General features: G+C 42.5%; 1 protein-coding gene across 4 annotated transcripts in view; it reads right to left on the reverse strand.

Moving 5' to 3' along the window:
- LOC140477513 (clavesin-1-like) overlaps positions 1-27,679 on the reverse strand; it is a 121,399-nt gene that overhangs the window by 86,195 nt on the left and 7,525 nt on the right. The gene's annotated exons all lie outside the window — the stretch shown is intronic.

Here is a 27,679-nt window from a genome sequence, read left to right on the forward strand (position 1 = left end):
AGATCATCGTCAATAAGTTGGCACATTTGTCCATTGAACATTCTTCCAGACCAGAGGTTGACAAACTTACATTGGAACAGGAATAGGCCATTCAGCCTGTTCCACATGTTCTATTAGATCAATTAGATCTATGGCCTCATTCCATCTACCTGCCTTTGGACAATATCTCTTATCACTGTTGCTCGACAAATATCTCCTTCAAATTTAAAATTAATGACTGATCCTGCTGTTTGTGGAAAAGAGTTCCAAACATCCACCCCTCCACTGTTAAAATCTAAAAGAACTGCAGATGCTGTAAATCAGCAACAAAACCAGAAATTGCTGGAAAAGTTGACAGGTCTGACAGCATCTGTGGAGAGAAAGCAGAGTTAATGTTTTGGATCCAGTGACCCTTCCTCAGAACATCACCCTCTGTGTGTAGAAGTACTTCCTAACACCTCTCCCGAATGGTCTGGCCTAGTTTTTTAAACTATGTCATTAATTCTAGAATCTCCAACCAGTGCAAATAGATTTTCTTTATCTACCCTGTCTTCTCCTGTTAAAAGTTAAAAATCACACAACACCAGGTTATAGTCCAACAGGTTTATTTGGAAGCACTAGCTTTTGGAGCGCTGCTCCTTCATCAGGTGGTTGTGGAGAATAAGATTGTAAGACTCAGAATTTATTGCAAAAGTTTACAGCCTGGTGTAACTGAAACTATATATTGAAAAAGACCTGGCCTGTTTGTTAAGTCTCTCATCTTTTAGAATGACCATATTGGTTTCAGTTCTTTCATATGTAAATCACAAAACTTTTTTAAAAAGTTACATTCTCAAGTGCACTTTAACAATTGGTGTCATGTCGGCCCAGATAAGGTATTGAAGGTGTTAACTCCCTGTGAGGCAGTCTGTGCCACAATGGTCAGACTGATTCTAATCTAAAAAATGGATTTACAGAATCTTACATGGATTCATGCAGTTTTTGAGCAAAGTTAAATGTAATTCTGCAAGTACAAATTCACGGCACACACTTATATGTCTATGTGTGCATGTGTGTGTGTGTTGGGGGAGTTATGAGTGTCTGTGAGAGGGTGTTTGTGTGTGAGTGTGGGAGTGTATGTGTGAGTGTATGAGAGAGGGTCTGTGTGAGTGTGTGTGTCTGTAGGAATGCATGCATGTGGGTGTATAGGAGTGTGTGTGTTTGTGTGTGTGTGTAGGAGTTTGTATGTATGTGTGTAGGAGTGTCTGTGTGTTTGTGTGTGTCTGTGTGTGTAGGAGTGTCTGTGTGTATTTGTGTGTGTGTCAGTGTGTGTGTAGGAGTGTCTGTGCATGTCTGTGTGTATGTGTATGTGTCTATATGTGTGTGTGTTTTTGTGAGTGTGTGTGTGTGTAGGAGTGTGTGTGTGTATGTGTGTCTATATGTGTGTGTGTTTGTGTCTGTGTGTGTGCATCTGTGTGTCTGTGTGTGTGAATCTTGGGATATCTTAAAGATGACCATTCTGATTTTGTGGGAGAAGTCTTAACTTTGGAGTAGATAATTGTAGAACCACAATATGTTGAGGTGTGGAGTGGAACACAAAAGGGAGGAAATGGGCAATTATCAAGGTTATAGTAGAATAACCAAGGAGGAATGGTGTCCACTGTCTTTGACCAAGTAGGTTGTCTGTTGTGGTTGGGATGAAAGATGTGTGCGTATGTGCAGGAGTGTTTGTATGCATGCATGCATGTGTGTGTGTGTGTGTGTGTGTGTGTGAGAGGAGTGTTTGTATGCGTGTGTGTGTCTGTGTGAGAGGAATGTTTGTATGCATGTGTGTGTGAGAGGAATGTTTGTATGCATGTGTGTGTGTGTGTGTGTGCGTGTGTGTGTGAGAGGAGTGTTTGTATGCATGTGTGTGTGTGTGCGTGTGTGTGTGAGAGGAGTGTTTGTATGCGTGTGTGTGTGTGTGTGAGAGGAATGTTTGTATGCATGTGTGTGTGTGTGTGTGTGCGTGTGTGTGTGAGAGGAGTGTTTGTATGCATGTGTGTGTGTGTGTGTGTGTGTGCGTGTGTGTGTGAGAGGAGTGTTTGTATGCATGTGTGTGTGTGTGTGTGCGCGTGTGTGTGTGCGTGAGAGAGGAGTGTTTGTATGCGTGTGTGTGTGTGCGTGTGTGTGTGCGTGAGAGAGGAGTGTTTGTATGTGTGCGTGTGTGTGAGAGGAGTGTTTGTATGCGTGTGTGTGTGTGTGTGCGTGTGTGTGTGCGTGAGAGAGGAGTGTTTGTATGCGTGTGTGTGTGTGCGTGTGTGTGTGCGTGAGAGAGGAGTGTTTGTATGTGTGCGTGTGTGTGAGAGGAGTGTTGTGTGTGTGAGAGGAGTGTTTGTATGCGTGTGTGTGTGTGTGTGAGAGGAGTGTTTGTATGCATGCGTGTGTGTGTGTGTGCGTGTGTGTGTGAGAGGAGTGTTTGTATGCATGCGTGTGTGTGTGTGTGAGAGGAGTGTTGTGTGTGTGAGAGGAGTGTTTGTATGCGTGTGTGTGTGTGTGTGTGTGCGTGTGTGTGTGCGTGTGTGTGTGCGTGAGAGAGGAGTGTTTGTATGCGTGTGTGTGTGTGTGTGCGTGTGTGTGCGTGTGTGTGTGCGTGAGAGAGGAGTGTTTGTATGCGTGTGTGTGTGAGAGGAGTGTTTGTATGCATGCGTGTGTGTGTGTGAAGGAGTGTTTGTATGTGTGCGTGTGTGTGAGAGGAGTGTTGTGTGTGTGAGAGGAGTGTTTGTATGCGTGTGTGTGTGTGAGAGAGGAGTGTTTGTATGCGTGTGTGTGTGTGTGTGTGTGAGAGGAGCGTTTGTATGCGTGTGTGTGTGTGAGAGGAGTGTTGTGTGTGTGAGAGGAGTGTTTGTATGTGTGCGTGTGTGTGTGTGTGAGAAGGAGTGTTTGTATGTGTGCGTGTGTGTGAGAGGAATGTTTGTATGCATGCGTGTGTGTGTGTGTGAGAGGAGTGTTTGTATGCGTGCGTGTGTGTGTGTGTGAGAGGAGTGTTTGTATACATGCGTGTGTGTGTGTGTGAAGGAGTGTTTGTATGTGTGCGTGTGTGTGAGAGGAATGTTTGTCTGCGTGCGTGTGTGTGTGAGAGGAGTGTTTGTATGCATGTGTGTGTGTGAGAAGGAGTGTTTGTATGTGTGTGTGCGTGTGTGTGAGAGGAGTGTTTGTATGCGTGTGTGTGTGTGTGTGAGAGAGGAGTGTTTGTATGTGTGCGTGTGTGTGTGTGTGAAGGAGTGTTTGTATGCATGCGTGTGTGTGTGTGTGTGAGAGGAGTGTTTGTATGCGTGCGTGCGTGTGTGTGTGTGTGAGAGGAGTGTTTGTATGCGTGTGTGTGTGTGTGTGTGAGAGGAGTGTTTGTATGCGTGCGTGCGTGTGTGTGTGTGTGTGAGAGGAGTGTTTGTATGCGTGCGTGTGTGCGTGTGAGAGGAGTGTTTGTATGCGTGTGTGTGTGTGTGTGTGAGAGGAGTGTTTGTATGCATGTGTGTGTGAGAGGAGTGTTTGTATGCATGTGTGTGTGTGTGCGTGTGTGTGTGCGTGAGAGAGGAGTGTTTGTATGCGTGTGTGTGTGTGTGTGAGAGGAGTGTTTGTATGCGTGTGTGTGTGTGTGTGTGAGAGGAGTGTTTGTATGCGTGTGTGTGTGTGTGTGTGAGAGGAGTGTTTGTATGCGTGCGTGCGTGTGTGTGTGTGTGTGAGAGGAGTGTTTGTATGCGTGCGTGTGTGCGTGTGTGTGTGTGAGAGGAGTGTTTGTATGCGTGTGTGTGTGTGTGTGAGAGGAGTGTTTGTATGCATGTGTGTGTGAGAGGAGTGTTTGTATGCATGTGTGTGTGTGTGCGTGTGTGTGTGCGTGAGAGAGGAGTGTTTGTATGCGTGTGTGTGTGTGAGAGGAGTGTTTGTATGTGTGCGTGTGTGTGTGTGAGAGGAGTGTTGTGTGTGTGAGAGGAGTGTTTGTATGCAGGTGTGTGTGCGTGAGAGAGGAGTGTTTGTATGTGTGGGTGTGTGTGTGTGAAGGAGTGTTTGTATGCGTGTGTGTGTGTGAGAGGAGTGTTTGTATGCGTGCGTGTGTGTGTGAGAGGAGTGTTTGTATGCGTGCGTGTGTGTGTGTGAAGGAGTGTTTGTATGTGTGCGTGTGTGTGTGTGAGAGGAGTGTTTGTATGTGTGCGTGTGTGTGTGTGTGAGAGGAGTGTTGTGTGTGTGAGAGGAGTGTTTGTATGCAGGTGTGTGTGCGTGAGAGAGGAGTGTTTGTATGTGTGCGTGTGTGTGTGTGAAGGAGTGTTTGTATGCGTGTGTGTGTGTGAGAGGAGTGTTTGTATGCGTGCGTGTGTGTGTGTGTGAGAGAGGAGTGTTTGTATGCGTGCGTGTGTGTGTGTGAGAGGAGTGTTTGTATGCGTGCGTGTGTGTGTGTGTGTGAGAGGAGTGTTTGTATGCATGCATGTGTGTGTGTGAAGGAGTGTTTGTATGTGTGCGTGTGTGTGTGTGTGAGAGGAGTGTTTGTATGTGTGCGTGTGTGTGAGAGGTGTGTTGTGTGTGTGAGAGGAGTGTTTGTATGCAGGTGTGTGTGCGTGAGAGAGGAGTGTTTGTATGTGTGCGTGTGTGTGTGTGAAGGAGTGTTTGTATGCGTGCGTGTGTGTGTGTGAGAGGAGTGTTTGTATGCTTGCGTGTGTGTGTGTGTGTGAGAGGAGTGTTTGTATGCGTGCATGTGTGTGTGTGAAGGAGTGTTTGTATGCGTGCGTGTGTGTGTGTGTGAGAGGAGTGTTTGTATGCGTGCGTGTGTGTGTGTGTGAGAGGAGTGTTTGTATGCGTGCGTGTGTGTGTGTGTGTGAGAGGAGTGTTTGTATGCGTGCGTGTGTGTGTGAGAGGAGTGTTTGTATGCGTGCGTGTGTGTGTGTGAAGGAGTGTTTGTATGTGTGCATGTGTGTGTGTGTGAGAGGAGTGTTTGTATGTGTGCGTGTGTGTGTGTGTGTGAGAGGAGTGTTGTGTGTGTGAGAGGAGTGTTTGTATGCAGGTGTGTGTGCGTGAGAGAGGAGTGTTTGTATGTGTGCGTGTGTGTGTGTGAAGGAGTGTTTGTATGCGTGTGTGTGTGTGAGAGGAGTGTTTGTATGCGTGCGTGTGTGTGTGTGTGAGAGAGGAGTGTTTGTATGCGTGCGTGTGTGTGTGTGAGAGGAGTGTTTGTATGCGTGCATGTGTGTGTGTGTGTGAGAGGAGTGTTTGTATGCGTGCGTGTGTGTGTGTGTGTGTGTGAGAGGAGTGTTTGTATGCGTGTGTGTGTGTGTGAGAGAGGAGTGTTTGTATGTGTGCGTGTGTGTGTGTGAAGGAGTGTTTGTATGCGTGCGTGTGTGTGTGTGAGAGGAGTGTTTGTATGCGTGCGTGTGTGTATGTGTGTGAGAGGAGTGTTTGTATGCGTGCATGTGTGTGTGTGAAGGAGTGTTTGTATGTGTGCGTGTGTGTGTGAGAGGAGTGTTTGTATGTGTGCGTGTGTGTGTGTGTGTGAGAGGAGTGTTTGTATGCGTGCGTGTGTGTGTGTGTGAGAGAGGAGTGTTTGTATGCGTGCATGTGTGTGTGTGTGAGAGGAGTGTTTGTATGCGTGCGTGTGTGTGTGAGAGGAATGTTTGTATACATGCATGTGTGTGTGTGAAGGAGTGTTTGTATGTGTGCGTGTGTGTGTGTGTGAGAGGAGTGTTTGTATGCGTGCGTGTGTGTGTGTGTGAGAGGAGTGTTTGTATGCGTGCGTGTGTGTGTGTGTGTGAGAGGAATGTTTGTATACATGCGTGTGTGTGTGTGAAGGAGTGTTTGTATGTGTGCGTGTGTGTGTGTGAGAGAGAGGAGTGTTGTGTGTGTGAGAGGAGTGTTTATATGCGTGTGTGTGTGTGTGTGAAGGAGTGTTTGTATGCGTGCGTGCATGTGTGTGTGTGTGAGAGGAGTGTTTGTATGCGTGCGTGTGTGTGTGTGTGTGTGAGAGGAGTGTTTGTATGCGTGCGTGTGTGTGTGTGTGAGAGGAGTGTTTGTATGCGTGCGTGTGTGTGTGTGTGTGTGAGAGGAGTGTTTGTATGCGTGCGTGCATGTGTGTGTGTGTGAGAGGAGTGTTTGTATGCGTGCGTGCATGTGTGTGTGTGTGAGAGGAGTGTTTGTATGCGTGCGTGTGTGTGTGTGTGTGTGTGAGAGGAGTGTTTGTATGCGTGCATGTGTGTGTGTGTGAAGGAGTGTTTGTATGTGTGCGTGTGTGTGTGTGTGAGAGGAGTGTTTGTATGCGTGCGTGTGTCTGTGTGTTAGAGAGGAGTGTTTGTATGCGTGCGTGTGTGTGTGTGTGTGAGAGGAATGTTTGTATACATGCGTGTGTGTGTGAGAGGAATGTTTGTATACATGCGTGTGTGTGTGTGAAGGTGTGTTTGTATGTGTGCGTGTGTGTGTGTGAGAGAGAGGAGTTTTGTGTGTGTGAGAGGAGTGTTTGTATGCGTGTGTGTGTGTGTGTGAGAGGAGTGTTGTGTGTGTGAGAGGAGTGTTTGTATGCGTGTGTGTGTGTGAGAGGAGTGTTGTGTGTGTGAGAGGTGTGTTTGTTTGCATGCATGTGTATGTGTGAGAGGAGTGTTTGTATGCGTGCGTGTGTGTGTGTGTGAGAGGAGTGTTTGTATGCGTGCGTGTGTGTGTGTGTGAGAGGAGTGTTTGTATGCGTGCGTGTGTGTGTGTAGTGCAGTGGGGTCACCTATAATGTGACATGAACCCAAAGTCCTGATTGAGGCCATCCTCTTGGGTTCCTGTTAATATCTTGGGCACTTTGATCAGATCATTCCTGATGAAGGCCTTATGCCCAAAACGTTGGTTTTCCTGCTCCTGGATGCTGCCTGACCTGCTGTACTTTTCCAGTGCCACACGTTTCGACTGTGATCACCCCTTAACCTCCTACATTCTACAGAAAACAGGCCTAATTTGCATAATGTCTGCATAACCTAACCCCTGAAGTTCAGGTATCATTCTTATAAACCTACATTGTACTCCCTCCAAGGCCACTCTGTCCTTCTTAAGGTGTGGTCCCCAAATCTGCTCATAGTACTCTGGGTTCTAACTAGGGTTAACTTAAACAAGGCCAGCCATATTTTAAAAAAGACATCAAATACATAAAAGAGACAACTTGTAACAGTCGCAATATCGAATTGAAATAATAATGAGAAACAGGGAAAACAAGAGCAGGAGGAGGCCATTCGGCCCTTCAAGCCTGTTCTGCCATTCAATAAGATCATCGAATTCAGTCCCGTGTTCCTGCTCTTTCCCCCTTACCCTTTAATCCCTTTAACACTAAAAGCTACTGAAAACATTTAATATTTTGGCCCCATCCACTTCCTGTGACAGAGAATTGCATGGAGTCTCCACCCTCTGGGTGAGGACATTTCTCCTCCTCTCAACCCCAACATTTCAACATTTTAATGTTTTTTGCAAAACTCTTGTTAATTACATGATCATTCTCACAGGAAGCAAGCTATTTAATTCCCACCCAAATAGGTTCGATCAATTAAGGTCCTGAGCTGCACATAAACCAGATGTGGTTCCAGGTCAGCAGGTCACCTATCCCTGCCCCAGACCCCTCCTGCTGACTGAATCCCAGTTGCTAGATCAATGGAATGCTATCCATTCCCTAACTATAAACCTGGTCTCCCACTGCATTATTCAGAGATGGAATACATTCTTTGCCATGATTCTGATATTTAATTATTAACCAGTTTATATCCTAAGGCTATTGCTCTGATATTCCATGTAGATAGTGATATGTAGAAAATTAGCTTGATTCAATTAGAGAGAAATTAATGTTAATTTGTCAATATCATTCATTATGTATGAATGAAAACTCACAAGAGTGAGAGATCAAGAGGCAGTATGGTTAATAGTTAATAATTGGCTTTAATTATCTACTTCAAATTTAATATGGATATTTAATAGTTGATAAATGCGCTCTGATATGCACTCAGAATACAGAACCATCTCAAAGTGAAGTGAGGATACTGTCAACTATGTTACCGATGCTTGATCATAAAATCTTAAAAAGTGATAGTTCTCAGCAAAATTTGTTTTGATTCCCTTATCCCGACTCCAGCGTATTGCTATCAAAGTAATTTCAATTTAACTTTAGTGCTGTGTATTTCTAGTCTGTCCATGTACAATAAGAATCTGATATTACTATATTGATCTGAAGAACCCATTGGATTTTCTTCAGAAAGAGAAACCAGATTAAATAGACTGAAGGTCATATTACTTAATATTAAAATTACAGCAAAGTTTGTTTGGCTATTTTACTGCAAGAGGAGGAAGAATATTTACAAAGCAATGTCATAAAAATGTTTAACCTTGTAACACAAAATGAACATGCACGGTAAAAGCTACCAAAGTGGTATTTTCTACCAGACATTATGCAACTGCAAGGATCAGATATGCCAGAAACAGAAATATGATCCCCCTTTATCCTGTTCCCACTGTAAGGTAAGCTGCAGTAGAACAATGTCAGGGTGTGTATGCCATCAATGATTCCCAGGTCCTGTACTCTTTGCTGAAGAAATCTATACATGAATCATAGAAATAGCATGAATTTAGAATAATCACACATTAACCTTCCGCTAAAGATGAAGGAACATTAGAACTTTCAAAATTAGGTGAGCTTTAGTGGTGTAACAGGTGATCATTTGTATTAAAACAACTCCAAAAAATCCAGAATTTTACAAAATGAATGTTGTCAGACATCATCTGACACTGGATGGTGCAGACTCACTCCTATACATTTCAGTGTCATTTGTGTTTTAACATTCAGCTCACACTCACTGGTTAATGTTGATGAAAGAAATTTTGGTTTTGCATTTTTATTAAATGCATGTAGTGTGAATGACCAAGGGCAATGCTATAAGGTTAAAGTTCTTAAATCATTTTAGTACAAAAATTTCAAGATATCTTAATTTGGACATTCATTCCCATAATCCCAAGGCCAGAATTGCACCGTTATTCTTAAAAGCTTCTACATTGCTAATTTATAACAACTCTCTGTGATATGGCCCAAGAATTACTTCTAGTAATATTAGTAGTGAACATTTGAAATGTGAATATAGCTTCCATTCTGTTATTTTGACAAAGGGGTAATCTTTTTTAAGATGAGTAAATCAATGTCTTGTCAAAATAAAATATATATAAAAAATAACACTGAAGAATATTTTAATGATCATATTCCATATTCATTAACCAATACTGTCAACAGTTATTCTTAAGCTCAATGTGGAGGTGCTGGTGTTGGACTGAGGTAGACAAAGTTGATTATAATCCAACAGGTGTATGTGAATATACAAGCTTTCAGAGAGCTGCTCCTTTGTCAGGTAAATGGCTCGTGGGACAGGATACAGAGGATCACTAGCTAGCAATCTGATGAGGGAGCTGCTCACCAAATGTTTGTACATTCAAATAAACCTATTGGACTATTCTGAAGCTTGTAAGTGTTCTTTTACAGATATTATTACAGGAAGCATATTTCACAGCAATTGAATGTAACTTTAAGATAGGTTGGGTGAGGCAGACAAACACCTGTCCAAAAGGTAGTGAATTTCCAAACTGTATCCTGGGTAGATTCCAACAGCGATGTGTCCTGGACACAACAATGGGACAAACAATATTGGATTTTGTCAGGAGCAATCACCTGGGTTTAATTAATAACATAATTGTGCAGGAACATTTAACAAAAAGTGATAATAACATAATCAAATTCAATGCTGTTCAAGTGAAAAGCATGAATCAGCTACTAGAGTACTAAGTTTAGGTAAGGTTGACTTTAACAAAATGACACAGAAATGTCCACAGGCAAAATCTGTGGATGGATAAAACAACTGAAGAATAGTGGAGAGTGTTTCAAGAAAAAATTAACACAATACAAACCCGAGAGGAAAAAGCTCCACTTCACAGAAAAAAAAAGTCATAGACAAGAAAAGAGATAAGGGACAGCATAAAACTAAAATGGGCTTAGAAAACAGCAAAAGCAAAGTACAGATCCTGCTGAATAGGAAAGGTAAAGGACCACAACACAGATTATAAGAGTTACTGCAAGGGATTATGAAAGGAAACTTGCAAGGAATCAAAATTAATAAGAAGAAATGTTATTGTTACATAAAGGGAAGGTGCGTGGTAAGGAGCAATGATTGAAAGTGAAGATATTGTTAAATGACTATGGGGAAATGGCAGACACATTTCATAATTACTTTGCCTCAGTAGTTACAGCAGAAGAAGAGAATGGTTTGTTAGAGTCTCAAGGAAATTAATAATAGAACAGGGACAGGAGCCAATTAAAATAATGTAAGTAAAATATCAATAATAAGGAAATTAATAGACTTAGGAGTCACAAATGCCCAGCACCTGACAGTATCCATCCACGGGTGTTAAAGGAAGTAAGAGAGCACATTATAGATGCACTAACTATAGTCTTTCAGAGTTCAGGGTTTGTATCTCTGGATTGGAAAATTGCACATTCCATTTTTTAACAAAGATGAAAGAGGGAATTACAGACCAGTGAACATAATATCTGTGGTGAGGAAAGTGTTGGAGTCAGTACTAAGGATGGGGTAACATAACACCTTGAAAATGTTCAGTTACTCAGGGACAGCCAGCGTGAACTCATGACAGGTAGGTCATGCCTGACAAACTTCACGGACTTTTTCAGGAGGTGAGTAAGGTAGTGGAGAGCGGAATATCTGTGCATGCGTTTATATGGACTTCCATAAGGCATTTAGTAAAGTCCCACACAAGAGATTGTTAACTAAGGTAGAAGCTCCTGGAATTGAGGATAAATTACAGACATGGCTGGGAATTGGTTGAGTGGCAGGGGATAGTAAGTAGGGATAATGTGTAGGTGCTCAAATGACCAGTGGTGTCCCACAAGAATTGGTGTTAGGGCCTTAATTATTCATGTTATTTACTAATGATTTGGATCATGGCATAGAAAGTCACTATCCAAATTTACAGATGACACAAAGTTTGATGGCATTGTAGACAGGGTAGCTATTGGCATAGGGTTATTACTAGACTCAGTGAATGGACAAAACTGTGGCAACTGGATTTCAACATAAGCAAATGTGAGGTGATGAAGTTTGGACTGATAAAGGACAGATGAGGGTACTTTCTCGATCACACAAAGTTAAATATAGTGTACGTCCAAAGAGACTTAGGGGAATGGGTGATCATTAAAATGTCATGAATAGGGTAAAAAAAAATCAAGAAAGCCAATGGAATGCTAGCTTTACATCTGAAGGACTGGAGGACAGGGCTCCAGGTGTCATGGTCCCATTGTACAAAACCCTGGTTAGTCCCCACTTGGTCACCTTAGGAAGTGGGGGAGTCCAGAACTGGAGGGCATAGGTTTAAGGTGAGAGGGGAAAGATCTAAAAGTTACCTAAGGGGCAACGTTTTCACACAGAGGGTGGTACGTGCATGAAATGAGCTGCCAGAGGAAGTGGTGGAGGCTGGTACAATAACAGCATTTAAAAGGCATCTGGATGGGTATATGGATAGGAAGGATTTAGAGGGATATGGGCCAAGTGCTGGCAAATGGGACTAGATTAGGTTAGGACATCTGGTTGGCATGGACGAGTTGGATTAAAGGGCCTGTTTTTGTGCTCTATGACTCTATGACTAAGGATAGATTGGCCTTGGAGGGAGTACAATGTCCAATTACAAAAATGATACCTAATCTCAGGGTAGGTTATGAGGAGACACTACACAAATTAGACCTGTTTTCATTAGAATTTAAAAGGTTCAGGTGTAATCTGGTCAAAGATTTCAAGATATTAACAGGAAAAGATAGGGTAGGTAAAAATTAATTATTTCCACTGGTTGGAAATTTTAGAATTAGAGGACATAGTCAAAAAAATTAAGCCAGACTGTTCAGGGGAAAATGTTGGGAAGTACATTGACACACAAAGGATGGGAAATGTTTGGAACTCTCTTCCATAAATGTCTGTGGGTGCTGGATCAGTTGATAATTTTAAACCTGAGTTAGATACATTTTTGTAAGGACAAAAGGGACATGGGCGAAAGGCTGTGGAATTAGGCCACAGAGTAGCCTTGATCTCAGTGAATGTTAGAACAGGCTCAAGGGGCTGAATAGCCTCCTCCTGTTCCTATGTTCAATAGTAATGTTTTAGCAAATAAACAGCCACTCTTGTGACAATGGACATTATAGTCATATGTGACACCAATATAATCAATTGCAAGCCCATCTATTTCAGCATTCCTCAGTTTGACTATTTTTCACTTAACGAATATTGAACAGGTTATGGCATGGTCGAAATGAACTATTAAACCACAACTTTTGTGAAATAAATTGTTGCCCTAAATAAGTAATGAATGTTACTGCCATTATTAAATGCAATTGTGTTAAAGAGCAGAATTTGGCTAAATATTGGTGTACATAATAATATGCTTTGATAATCAATTAAAATCCTGTAATAAGTTAACCACTCTGATCTAATTGATATTGTGAAATAAAGGTGTAGCAACAACTGTCATAATCAATCACAACAACTTGTATTTATACAGTGTCATTAACATGGCAAAAACAATCCAACTTCACACATATTTTAATGAGCTTTTGGTTTACAGAGTATTCTGATTTACCACACATCACTGATATGAAATTGCCCTTTAATTTCCTGGGGACTCAGAAGTTGACTTTGAAAACAATCAAACACCTACTCCAGTATGATGACCAAGTGCAGCAACAGCAAGACTGGTCAATTCCACTTTGTCTTCAGGGATACAGAGAACCATTTCAGTTTAAAAGTCTGAATTCTGAATAGTTATTCTACCAAACACTTCTCCACTGGTTTAGAAATAAACTTGAAAACTGGGTTTTGAAATGTAATCATCAAAATAAACACTCACAGAGACACGTAATTTGTAAATTCATCCTGCATCTGATTCTGTCTCTGTAGCACATTCAGAACAGCACATAGACAACATTATACTTCAGCACCAATTGGTTTAATTCATGAAACATATTAAACAGTCCTCTAGAATATTCCTACCGGTGTCAAGAACTATCCCCACATCGAGTTGAGAACTATCTGATCTTTATCTGATCTGTTAAATCTATCTCCATAATCCCTCGCGTAAAATTAAAAGCAACAGTATTGGCAATTTAGTCATGAACCGTTGACAAATTAATTCATCTTGGCTCATCTCAGTCTGACTGCCTGATCTGTTACATCTCTACTTTATAGAAGAGACTAAGTTTAACACAATTCAATGAAGTATTGGCAAAATAGGACTATCGTATTTCTGGACCCACTTAGGGAACTCTAAATGTTCATGTTAATAAGACAAACATTTAATAATGTATATGAGCCATAGTTTTAATGCCTGTAAATTTATTCCACAAGAGCAGTATTACAAATTATGCATACAAAGTATCATTATTTTATTGCAGTTGAATGTTCTGTTTTTATAAAGATAATATTTTACCTCAATTCCATTCACTCACACAGTTAAAATTAGATCGTTTATGTCAGTAACCTTGAAGTTTTCCCGTTACGTATATTTTGTAAATAAATTATTTCATGGACAATATCTTTTCCCCATCCCTAGTTGTCCCTGAACTTAATGGCTTCATGTATCATTTCAGAGGACAATTAAGAGTCAACCACATTGATGGGGTGCTAAGGACAGCAGATTTCCCTCTTGAAAGGGATTAGTGAAGCAGATAGGATTTTATGACAATTGATGATATGTTCAGCCTTATTCACACTAGCTTTCCATCCCAATTATTTTCCCCCTAATTAAAGCAGAGCAGCTGCCATGGAGGGGATTCAAACTGCTGATGCAGAGCTTGGGAACTCCACATCCTGCTGGGCTCAGTATCCAGTTCAATAATGTTAGGGCCTGAGGTACCTTCTCCCATGTCCTTATCCTACCCCCACCCCCCATTCCTCCCCCCCCCCCCCCCCCCACTCACCCCCCATTGCCCCCCCACCACCACACACACACACACACACATCAGGCCTTGTTATCACATGGTCTTCTATTACACACTACCCACTGTTATTAGTCCCCATTAGCAGCTATTCATTCTCCCAAACTGAATGTTATCCTCTCCTTTATTTGTTCAGCTGTTTTTTCTCTCTCGGGACTCCATCCCTCCCTATCACTTACTCCTTACCCCCTCCCAGCCTATCTTCTGCATAAAAAGCAACCTTTTCCCAGCTCCCATCAGTTCTGAGGACGTGTCACCACACTTGAAACATTCACTGATTTCTCTCCACAGGTGCTGCCAGACCTGCTGAGCTTTTCCAGCAAGCTTTGCTTTAGTGCCTGATGGGAGCCATTTGCCAGGATTACTAGCCCAATAACCTTACGACTATTGACTCTCCCAACTGCAGACAATCCTTAAATGGCATTTGTCCGTTTTTTACACTATTTACACTTTTCGATATTTTGTAATCAACCTGCTCAGAGACTTGGCAAAACATCTCTGAAGCAGATGGGTCAGCCAGATCAGAAGTACGAACACTACCACTGAACTTCAAAAACCCTTCAGTAACACTTTTTAAAACAGCTAAAAGAACTGACCTCAGGGGACAGGGAGAAGAATTGATTCAGAAACAATACCAGAAGGGTGTATTTAAATAGAGCATATGGACGGAGAATTGAACATTGACTTTATGGTTCATTCAATATGTGACAAACTCTGCCATCTATTTAAAATCTGTTGGCAGAATTTTAATATGATTTTATACCTTGTTATTAAAGTCTAACATTTATTCTGCATGAAGGTCATCCACAAGAGGATACTGGCTGGGATGGAAAATCTCTGTTATGAAGAGAGACTGGATAAGCTGGGTATCATTTTACTTGGAGCAGAGGAGACTGAGGGAGAGATCTGATTGAGGAAAACAAAATTATAAGTGGCATAGACAGGGTAGATCATGAGAATCTCTTTCCCACAGCAGATATGTCGAAGAGCAGTTTAAGGTAAGGAGGAAGGGGTTTAGAGGATCTGAGAAGCAGATCTTCACCCAGAGGGTGGTAGGTATATGGACCAAACTGTCTGAGAGGCAAGAACTCTTGTAATATTGAAGCAGCACCTGGATGGGCTCTTCAAATACCAGGGATAGCCGACTGTGGACCAAGTGTAGCTAAATGGGGGAATTGTAATTTGGCGTAATTTGGTGGACATAGACATGGTGGGCTGAAGGGCCTGTTTCTATGCTGTATAACTCCACTATGACAATACTATGGCTTTAACAGGTTTATTTTGTCCTGTTTTCTTTCAGATGAAAGGTTGAAACAGAGGCGCTGAGTGGTTGCTCAAAATCGATATGATAAGCAACTTGTGAAGCCTTGTAAGCATTTTTTTCAGGTTGCAACAATAGAAGCAGCCTGAATGGGTGAGGTCAAGCTCCCACAAAACCATGAATTTTAGTTGTAGCTTCTGTAGGTGCTGGGGTCTTGAAGCTGTGGAAGCTCTTATTCCTCTCTCTGATACAGCTAAAAGCCCGGGTTCCCTTCCTGCTGCGAGAATTGCATGTGAGACAATCTATTTGACTGAATGTGCCTTTGCCACGGGTGTGATTATGGGATGTTACTATATTGGAACAGGTAAGTAATAGTAGTTAATTTATATATTATTATGAACCCTTTCCAAAGCTTCCAAATCCTTCCTATGATGCAGTGACCAGAACTGTACACAATACTCCAAGTGCAGCCGCACCAGAATTTTGTATAGCTGCAGTATGACCTCGTGGTTCTGAAACTCAATCCCTCCATCAATAAAAGCTAATACACCGTATACCTTCTTAACAACCAAATCAACTGTGTGGCAACTTTGAGGGCGGCACGGTGGCACAGTGGTTAGCACTGCTGCCTCACAGCGCCTGAGACCCGGGTTCAATTCCCGCCTCAGGCGACTGACTGTGTGGAGTTTGCACGTTCTCCCCGTGTCTGCGTGGGTTTCCTCCGGGTGCTCCGGTTTCCTCCCACAGTCCAAAGATGTGCAGGCCAGGTGAATTGGCCATGCTAAATTGCCCATAGTGTTAGGTAAGGGGTAGATGTAGATGTAGATGCAGATGTAGGGGTATGGGTGGGTTACGCTTCGGCGGGGTGGTGTGGACTTGTTGGGCCGAAGGGCCTGTTTCCACACTGGAAGTAATCTATGTAACTGGACACCGAGATCTCTCTAGGTAAAAACAAGGACTGCAGAAGCTGGAAACCAGAGTCTAGATTAGTGTGGTGCTGGAAAAGCACAGCAGGTCAGGCAGCATCCGAGGAGCAGTAAAATCGACGTTTCGGGCAAAAGCCCTTCATCAGGAATATCCACCAGGAATAATCAGGATCTAAAACAAATCTTTGCGGTACCCCACTATGAACTGAGCTCCAGGATGAATATTTCCCATCAACCACTACCTTCTTTCCTCTTTCAGCTAGCCAATTTCTGATCCAAACCATTAGTTCACCCTCAATTCCATCCCTCCATATTGTGTGCAATAGCCTACCATGGGGAAACTTATCAAATGCCTTACTGAAATCCATATACACCACATCAACCGTTTTACCCTCATCCACCCATTTGATCACCTTCTCAAAGAACTCAATATGGTTTGTGAGGCACGACCTACCCTTCAAAAAACCATATTGACTATCCCTAATCAACTTATTCCAAATAAATCTAGTCCCACAGCCCATATCCCTCCAAACCCTTCCTATTCATATACCCATCCAGATGCCTTTTAAATGTTGCAATTATACCAGCCTCCACCACTTCCTCTGGCAGCTCATTCCATACACGTACCACCCTCTGAGTGAAAAAGTTGCCCCTTAGGTCTCTTTAATATCTTTCCCCTCTCACCCTAAACCTCTATGTCCTCTAGTTCTGGATTCCCCCATCCCAGGGAAAGTCCTTGTCTATTTATCCTAACCATGCCCCTCATGACTTTATAAACTTCTATGATGTCACCCCTCAGCCTCTGATGCTCCAGGGAAAACAGCCCCAGCTTATTCAGCCTCTCTCTGTAGCTCAAATCCTCTAACTCTGGCAACATCCTTGTAAATCTTTTCTGAATCCTTTCACGTTTCACCACATCCTCCCAATAGCAGGTTGACTAGAATTAAATGCAGTATTCTAATAGCCTAACTAATGTCCTGTACAGTCACAACATGACCTCCTAACTCCTATACTCAATGCTCTGGCCAATAAAGGAAAGCATACCAAGCTTTTTCTTCACTATCTTATCCTTGGCTAAATTTAGGATGCATAGGATGGGGAAGGAAACTGCAGGGGATGGGCACAATTGTAACGTGGAGCTTATTCAAGGACTACTACTGCAGGTCCTTGATAAGTATATACCGATCAGGCAAGGAAGATGTTGTCGAGCCATGGTTTACTAAGGAAGTTTAATTTCTCTTCAAGAGGAAGAAGAAGGCTTATGTTAGGATGAGATGTGAAGGCTCAGTTTGGGCACTTGTGAGTTACAGGTTAGCCAGGAAAGACCTAGAGAGAGTGCTAAGAAGAGCTAGGAGGGGACATGAGAAGCCATTGGTGGATAGGATCAAGGAAAATCCGAAAGCCTTCTCTAGGTATATCAGGAATGAAAGGTGAGTAAGATTAGGGCCAATCAAGCATAGTAGTGGCAAGTTGTGTGTGGAGTCAGAGGAGATAGGGGAAGCACTAAATGCATACTTTTCGTCAGTATTCACACTAGGAAAAGACAATAAGGTTGAGGAGAATACTGAGAAACAGACTAGATGAGATTGAGGTGCATAAGGAGGTGTTAGCAATTCTGCAAAGTACAAAAATAGGTAAGTCCCCTGGGCCTGATGGGATTTATCCTAGGATTCTCTGGGAAGCCAGTGAGGAGATTGCTGAGCCTTTGGCTTTGTTCTTTATGTCGTCATTGTCTACAGGAATAGTGCCAGAAGACTGGAGGATAGCAAATGTTGTCCCCTTGTTCAAGAAGGGGGGTAGAGACAACCCTGGTAATTATAGACCAGTGAGCCTTACTTTGGTTGTGGGTAAAGTGTTGGAAAGGGTTATAAAAGAGAGGATTTATAATCATCTGGAAAGGAATACACTGATTAGGGATAGTTTACATGGTTTTGTGGAGGGAAGGTTGTGCTTCAAAAACCTTATTAAGTTCTTTGAGAAGGTGAACAGAAAGGTGGATGAGGGTAAAGCGGTTGATGTGGTGTATGTGGATTTCAGTCAGGTTCCCCACATTAGGCTATTAAACAAAATATGGAGGCATGGGATTGAGGGTGATTTAGTGGTTTGGATCAGAAACTGGCTAGCTGAAAGAAGACAAAGGGTGGTGGTTGATGGGAAATATTCATCCTGGAGTTCAGCTCATAGTGGAGTACCACAGGGATCTGTTTTGGTCCAATGTTGTTTGTCATTTATATAAATGACGTGGATGAGGGCATAGAAGGGTGGGTTAGTAAATTTGCAGACAACACTAAGGTCAATGGAGTTAAAAATCACACAACACCAGGTTATAGTCCAACAGGTTTAATTGGAAGTACACTCGCTTTCGGAGCGACGATCCTTCATCAGGTGACTGACAATCACCTGATGAAGGAGCGTCGCTCCGAAAGCTAGTGTGCTTCCAATTAAACCTGTTGGACTATAACCTGGTGTTGTGTGATTTTTAACTTTGTACACCCCAGTCCAACACCGGCATCTCAAAATCAAGGTCAATGGAGTTGTGGATAGTGCCGTAGGATGTTGTAAGTTACAGAGGGACATAGATAAGCTACAGAGCTGGGCTGAGAGGTGGCAAATGGTGTTTAATGTGGAAAAGTGTGAGGTGATTCACTTTGGTCGGAGTATCCGGAATGCAGAGTACTGGGCTAATGATAAGAGTCTTGGTAGTGTAGATGAGCAGAGAGATCTCGGTGTCCAGGTATATACATCCCTCAAAGTTGCCACACAGGTTGATCTGGTTTTTAAGAAGTCACAAGGTGTGTTAGCTTTTATTAGTAGAGGGATTGGGTTTTAAAACCATGACATCATGCTGCAGCTGTACAAAACTCTGGTGCGGTCACACTTGGAGTATTGTGTACAGTTCTGGTCACCGCATTATAGGAAGGATGTGGGAGCTTTGGAAAGGGCGCAGAGGAGATTTACCAGGATGTTGCCTGGTATGGAGGGAAGGTCTTACAAGGGAAGGCTGAGGGACTTGAGGCTGTTTTTGTTGGAAAGAAGAAGGTTGAGAGGTGACTTAATAGAGACATATAAGATAATCAGAGGGTTAGATAGGGTAGACAGGGAGAGCCTTTTTCCTCGGATGGTGATGGCGAGCACGAGGGGACATAGCTTTAAATTGAGGGGTGATAGATATAGGACAGATATCAGAGGTAGGTTCTTTACTCAGAGTAGTAGGGGCATGGAACGCACTGCCTGCAGCTGTAGTAGAGTCGCCAGCATTAAGGGCATTTAAATGGTCATTGGATCGGCATATGGATGAGAATGGAACAGTGTAGGTTAGATGGGCTTCAGATTGGATCCACAGGTCAGTGAAAAATCAAGGGCCAAAGGGCCTGTACTGCACTGGAATGGTCTATGCTCTATGTTCTTCCTGTGACTCCACTTTCAAGGAGCTATGAACCTGTACTCCAAGGTCTCTTTGTTCAGCAACACTCCCCAGGGCCTTACCATTAAGTGTATAAGTCCTGCTAAGATTCGCCTTTCCCAAAATGCAGCACCTCGCATTAATCTAAATTAAACTCCAGCTGCCATTCCTCAGCCCATTGGCCCAGCTGATCAAAATCCCATTATACCCTGGGGCAACCTTCTTTGCTGTCCATTATACCACCTATGTTAGTGTCATATTAAAACTTACTAACCATACTCCGATGTTCACAACATTTATATAATTTGAGAGCAACATTTTCATATGAATCGTGAAGGTGTGGAATGCACTCCCTGGGAGTGTGTGTGTGGGGCTGGTTCAACTGACACATTCAAGGGTAAGTTAGTCTGTTATTTGAAAAGGGACAATGTACAGCGTTATGGGGAAAAGGCAGGCGATGGCACGAAATGAGCTGTTCAGCTGAAGGGACAGCACAGACATAATGGGCTGAACGGCCTCCTTCTGCATTGTAACAATTCTGTTATTCTTCAAATGGCTATTTCTCCAAAATTATGAAATTAGGACAACCCAAACTAAATTCTAAACTTAAATCTTTTGAGAATAAGGTGGGTTCCATATTCTTAAATTATGGGAGACAGAAATTTAAGGTATCTGGGATATAGATGTTGATAAGGATCAAGAAGACAGCAGGAGGGGGTAGAGGCTGTCAACTGAGAAAAGTGTATCTGAACTGAAATAGCTATGGGATAATGTGATTAGCTGGAGTTAGGGCTGGTCACATTGTGGAAGGCTTATCAAGGCTGTGCTGTCTTGGAAGTGGCCCGATAACGGTATTATAAAGGCGAGCCATGTCAGGGGGAAGTAAAGGAAGTTCTTTAAAGTCAACACTTAAGGATCTTCCCAAAGGTCAAAGGAAGAAAAGTAATGTTCTTCAGAATACTTTTAGTGTCACCACAAAATTGAGCAGTGAAAATAATTCCTATTACTTTAATAAGTGCGAACAGGAGGGGAATTAATTTAAACAAAACAGTAGAACTGTAGATGCTGGAAATCAGAAATTAAAATAGGAATTGCTGGAAAAGCTCAGCAGGTCTGGCAGCATCTGTGCAGAGAAATCAGAGTTAACGTTTTGGCTCCAGTGACCCTTCCTCAGAGTTCAGTTCTTCAGAAAGAATTTGTCCAATAAGATACAGTGAGCATGTGCAGGCAAGAATGTTTCATTAGATTAGATTACTTACAGTGTGGAAACAGGCCCTCCGGCCCAACAAGTCCACACCGACCCGCCGAAGCGCAACCCACCCATACCCCTACATCTACCCCTACCTAACACTACGGGCAATTTAGCATGGCCAATTCACCTGACCTGCACATCTTTGGACTGTGGGAGGAAACCGGAGCACCCGGAGGAAACCCACGCAGACACGGGGAGAATGTGCAAACTCCACACAGTCAGTCGCCTGAGGCGGGAATTGAACCCAGGTCTCTGGCGCTGTGAGGCAGCAGTGCTAACCACTGTGCCACCGTGCCGCCCACTAACAATTAACAGGTGACTTTAACTAACAAGATATAAACTGGGACAATCTGAATAGTTTGGAAGTGAAGTAGGTAAATCTAATTTGTGATGACACCAACTATGTGTTAATATTAGCAACCACTGAGTGATTGTATCTGATATGATCCCAAATCCAGACACGCAGAGGTCAGGGTCAAAGGCAAAGGTCAAAATATTTAAAAACTAAAACCATGTCAGTTATTGTTTGCAAAAGTAACTAAACTTGAAAGAAATGACTGGGGTAAGTTTATTTAACAGTATCTCAGCCCAAGACAAGTGGAGTGTTTTATATAAATATATAATACTGAGCATTGTATAAATAAGATTGAACAAAAACAGAAATTGACCCTTCACTGGACTGGAAATGTTAGCTCTGCTTTCTTTCCATAGAAGTTGCCAGATCTGCTGAGTTTCTCCAGAAATTTCTGCTTTTGTTTCAGATTTCCAGCTTGCACTATCTTGTTCATTGAGATTAGATACCCAGGTCCACGAGTATATATCACCTTACCCCTACCAGACCGTAGGGTTGCTCTCTCATTGGACTATAACCTGGTGTTGTGTGATTTTTAACTTAACCTCATTACAGAGGGATGACTTTAATCTCAGGGTCACCACACCTCAGGCAACGTTAAACAAATTTGGCTTTGATTGAATCACTAGATTATTCAGAAGCTAAATGAATGACGTTTACAAATTCTGAAGCGGGGGCATTTAAATCCACATTTAAATCTTTTGAGAACAAGATGGGAGTATTCACATGTAGGAGATGGGGTCACAACTGGAGTACTGTTCACTAAGGTATCGGAAGGATGTGGTTGCATAAGAGAGGATGCAGAGGAGATTCACCAGAATGTTACCTGGGTCACAATATTTGATTTATGGGGAGAGACTAGACTGAGATTGCTTTCTCTTAGAACAGAGAAGGATAATGGGATTTGGGTGAGGTATATAAAGATCTGAAGTGTACAGATGTAATAGACAAAGAGAATGTTTTCCCCTTAGTAGAGAGTTTAATAAACAGGGGACACTATTTTAAGGTATGGAGCAGGTTTAAAGGGAATTTGAGGATTTTGTTATTCACCCACAGGGTGATGGGTATCGGGAACCCACTGCCTAAAAGAAGGTGGGGAGGGGGTAGAGGCAGGAACCGCCAAAACATTCAACAGCTATTCAGATGATCATTGAGACACAGCAGAATACAGGATTACAGGTGCAATGCCAGAAATGGGATTAGAATAGATGAATGTTTGATGACAAGTGCGAGACACAATGGGCTGAAGGGCCTTTTTCCATGCTGTTAAAAACTCTAACACTCTCTGTGAGTCTATGAAGGATGAAATAGTTCTTTGGGTCGAAATTAGAAAGGTGTTGAGATATATGAATGCTGGTCAGAGGGTTCAGTGGTGCATGGACACAGCCGCAGATACAAACAATAGGAGAAAGAACATTCTTTTCACATTTCCAAAGAGACAGAAAAGAGGTAAGAATCACAATTAATGCAAAGGAACTGAAACTAAAGGTGAGCAAAACATACCCAATATTCTGTTCAAATGCTTCCTCAAAGATTTCCACGAGAAATGAAATTGATAACATGCCTTGTCTAAATAATAAATCACCATAAACAGGATTACTGACTTTGTCATAAAGAGGTGGAAGTTTCTATGCAAAGACCAAATCACATGGACGCTCCCACCCCAGTAATGACCTCCTACAGCCTCTTCCATCAGGGAGAAGATACAGAAGCATGAACACATGCACCGACAGGTTCAGGAACAGCTTCTTCCCCGCCGTTATTAGACTGATGAATGGACCTCTCTAACTTCAAATAATGTTGAACTTGTTTTGCACATTTCCTCTGCAATGTTACCCTGTAGGAGATGAATCTTTAAAGACCTTCAGATCTTTATATATCTCACCCAAATCCCCTTACCCTTCTCTGTTTGAAGAGAAAGCAATCTCAGTCTAGTCTCTCTCCATAACTGAAATACTGTGACCCAGGTAACATTCTGGTGAATCTCCTCTGTATCTCATGCAACCAGATCCTTCTGATAGTGTAGTGAACTGAACTGCACACAGTACTCCAGCTGTGACCCCATCTCCTAACCCTGCAGCTTCACTCTGTCTGAGCACCCTAAGATCTATATGTCTTTGTTTGCTATGATCTGCTTGTTCTGCTCTCATAACAAAGCTTTTCACTGTACTTGGGCACATGCGACTGCAATAAATCAAATCAAAGCAAAATCCAAAAAGGTTAAGATTAATAAGTCTTCAGGAAAATAAGTACTAAGAGGAACTGGTGATAGTATACTTTGTTTCAAAAAGGCACAAAGCTGATGTTGATAAAAGTCTGATTTAATTCTGAATAACAATGCCATGGATTATCAGGAGTTAACCTTAGGATTTATTTAGATTCATGAACACTAGCCAACATGGATTCCGAAGGGAAGATCCTGTCTGACTGAACACTTAGGCCTTTTCAAAGAAGTGACCTTTAAGCGGACGGTAGAAAAGCTTTCAACATAGTGCACCCAGATTTTCAAAATGCATTTATTCAGTGGAATGTTGCAAGGGTCAATATTCAGCCATTTGTAGCTGACCCCCATCACCCAATTTTAAAACTAAGTTAAAATGGATCACATTTCCAAGTTTTATCAATTTGAAGAGAAGGTTGATTCTGAAATGATGAAGCATGAAATATTTTCAAACAAGAGGTGACAGATATAGTGTGTGAGGAAGAGGTGACAGATATAGTGTGTGAGGAAGAGGTGATAGATATAGTGTGTGTGGAGGTAGGTTTAAAACGGAGATAAGGAAAAACTGCTTCTCTCAGAGGGTTGTGAATTTGTGGAACTCACTGCAGCAGAGGGATCAATCAACAGCTTCAAGAAAGAAATTGACATGTTTCTGATGAGGAGCAGGATAGTGGCGAGCAGGGCAGGAAAGTGAATTTGAGACCAGAATGAGATCAGCCATGGTCACGTTAAATGGCAGAGTAGGCTCAACGGGCTGAATTGCTAACTCCTGCTCCTAATTCCTGTGTTCCAAAATAAATTAGCCAGATTACGTAGGTGGTCAAAACAATGGCGGATAGAATTCAAGGCTGATCTAGTTCTGCACATTGGGAGAGAGCTGCAGCACCCATTCTCTAAAGATTATGCACAAATAGCTGTTATGAGATGAAAGAGAACGAGAATCTTAGTCAATTCAATGGGAGTGATGTTGTGATATCCTAACAATGGAAACAAGACTGTGATACCTCAGAGATAAGGGGATGTCTAGAACTGTCAACCTTCAGGCCCTGATGGGACCATGCAATGACACTATTGAGGGGTTGATCAGTGCATTTCATTGGACACACAAAGCCCACATGGAAACAAAACGTACTCCAACATATCCAATGGCTGAACTAACAGAATAAGCTGAACGCTGGTCTTTGTACCCCCATTGGGAAAATGTAAGTCAGAGAAAGTCATCCCAATGTACATTACATTCTAGCCAGGCCACACCTTCACTTCAGTATCCAGTTTTGGTCAGTATGATACAGAATACTTACAAGCACCGGATCCATTACCAAGATCCATCTCTGGTGTCAACGATGTGAGAAATAAAGAATGTCTGAAAAATGCATAAGTGTTTACGCACTGAAAGGAGGTCATACAGTCATAGAAATAAAAGCACAGAAAGGGACCTTTCGGTCCAACTCATCCATACCAACCAGATATCCTAGATTAACCTAGTCCCATTTACCAATATTTGGCCTATATCTCGCTAAACCCTTTTTGTTCACATATCCATCCTGATGCCTTTTAAGTGCTGTAATTGTATCAGCCTCCAGCACATCCTCTGGCAGCTCATTCCATACACGCACCACCCTCTGCATGAAGAAGTTCCCCCTTATACACCTTTTAAATCTTTCCCCTCTCACCTTAAACCAATGTCCTTTAGTTCTGGACACCACACCCCAGGGAAAAGACCTCGTCTATTTATCCAATCCATACCCCTCATAATTTTATAAGCCTCATCCTCCGATGCTCCAGGGAAAACAGCCCCAGCCTGTTCAGCCTCTCCCTATAGCTCAAATCCTCCAACCCTGACAACATCCTTGTAAATCTTTTCTGAACCCTTCCAAGTTTCACAACATCCTTCCGATAGGAAGGAGACCAGAATTAAATTCCAAAAGTGGTGATTAAGAGATTATGGTATTGATCTGTATGGGAATGCAAATAGAATAGACAAAGTAAATACTGAAAAGTAATTTAAACTGAACTATAATATTAGACTAAAGGAACACAGTCAAGCTAATAAATGGTAAAATAAATGGTAAAATCATGACATTTTTTGCTACAAGACAATCAATTCCAGAAATTAGAGTTCCGGTACAGGAGAATCCCATAAACGATCTGATGCTGCAATGGGACATTTCTAGGTTCTGGGTGATGGATGGACAATGGACAACCTTTAGAAAGTGTTTCCATGAGCACTTGAAGTGTCATAACATTCAAAGCTATGAGCCTAATGCGAGAAAGTGGGACTGGTGTAGATAATAATTGAAATAACTGCACAGAGGCTGATATCCCATCACCAAGTCACCCTTTATTTACCCGTGAATAGTATGTGGACTCTGACCACTCAGCTCACAACCAGGCCCGAGAGTAAGGGACAAAGAACAAAGAACATTACAGCACAGGAACAGGCCCTTCAGCCCTCCAAGCCTGTGCTGATCCAGATCCTCTACTTAAATCTGTCACCTATTTCCTAAGGGTCTGTATCCCGCTGCTCCCTGCCCATCCATGTATCTGTCTAGATACATCTTCAATGATGCTATTGTGCCTGCCTCTACCACCGCTGGCAACGCGTTCCAGGCACCCACCACCCTCTGCATAAAGACCTTTCCATGCATACCTCCTCTAAACCTCTCCCCTTGAATTTATGACCCCTAGTAATTGAATCCTCCACTCTGGAAAAATGTTTTTTGCGATCCATCTTATCCACACCTCTCATGATTTTGTAAGCCTCAATTAGGTGCCCCCTCAACCTCCTTCTTTTTCTAATGAAAATAATCCTAATCTACTCAATCTCTCCTCATAGCTAGCACCCTCCATACCAGGCAACATCCTGGTGAACCACCTCTGCACCCTCTCCAAAGCATCCACATCCTTTTGGTAATGTGGTGACCAGAACTGTACACAGTATTCTAAGTGCGGCCAAATCTAAGTCCTATACAACTGTAACATGACCAGCCAACTCGTGTACCCAATACCCCATCCAATAAAGGAAAGCATGCCGTATGCCTTCTTGACCACGCTATTGACCTGCATTGACACCTTCAGGGTACAGTGGATCTGAACTCCCAGATCTCTCTGTACATCAATTTTCCCCAGGGCTTTTCCACTTACTGTATAGTTCACTCTGGAATTGGATCTTCCAAAATGCATCATCCCCCTTTTCCTCGATTGAACTCCATCTGCCATTTCTCCGCCCAACTCTCCAATCTATTTATATTCTGCTGTATTCTCTGACAGTCCCTGTCACTATCTGCTACTCCACCAATCTTCGTGTCATTTGCAAACTTGCTAATGAGGCACCCTATACCTTCCTCCAAATCATTTATGTATATCACAAACAACATTGGTCCCAGCATGGATCCCTGTGGGACACCACTAGTCACAAGTGCTCATTTTGAGTAGCTCCCTTCCACTACTACTGTCTCCTGTTGCCCAGCCAGTTCTCTATCCATCTAGCTAGAACACCCTGGACCCCATGCGACTTCACCTTCTTCATCAGCCTACGATGGGGAACCTTATCAAACTCTTTACTAAAGTCCATGTACATGACATCTACATCCCTTCCCTCATCAATCAACGTTGTCACCTCATCAAAGAATTCTATTAAGTTTGTAAGACATGACATTCCCTGCACAAAACCATGTTGCCTATCACCAATAAACCCATTTTCTTCCACATGTAAATAAATCCTACCCCTCAGTATCTTCTCCAGCAGCTTCCCTACCACTGACATCAGGCTGACCAGCCTATAATTACCTGGATTATCCCTGCTACCCTTCTTAAACAAGGGGACAACATTAGCAATTCTCCAGTCCTCCAGGACCTCACTCGTGTTCAAGGATGCTGCAATGGTATCTGTTAAGGCCCTAGCTATTTCCTCTCTTGCTTCCCTCAGTAACCTGTGATAGATCCCATCCAGTCCTGGGGACTTGTCCACCTTAATGCCTTTTAGAATACCCAATACTTCCTTCCTCCTTACGTTGACTTGACCTAGAGTAATCCAAGATCTCTCCCTAACCTCAACATCCGTCCTGACCCCACCGATGCAAAGTACTCATTAAGAATCTCACCCATTTTCTCTGACTCCATGCATATCTTTCCTCCTTTGTCCTTGAGTGGGCTAACCCTTTCCCTAGTTACCCTCTTGATCCTTATATATGAATAAAAGGCCTTGGGATTTTCCTTAGCCCAGCTCGCTAAGGACCATTTTTAGCCCTTTTAATTGCTCATTTCAGATTAGTCATACATTCCTGATATTCCTCCAA

Source organism: Chiloscyllium punctatum, chromosome 5 (genome assembly GCF_047496795.1).
Source record: "Chiloscyllium punctatum isolate Juve2018m chromosome 5, sChiPun1.3, whole genome shotgun sequence".
Lineage (NCBI taxonomy): Eukaryota > Metazoa > Chordata > Chondrichthyes > Orectolobiformes > Hemiscylliidae > Chiloscyllium > Chiloscyllium punctatum.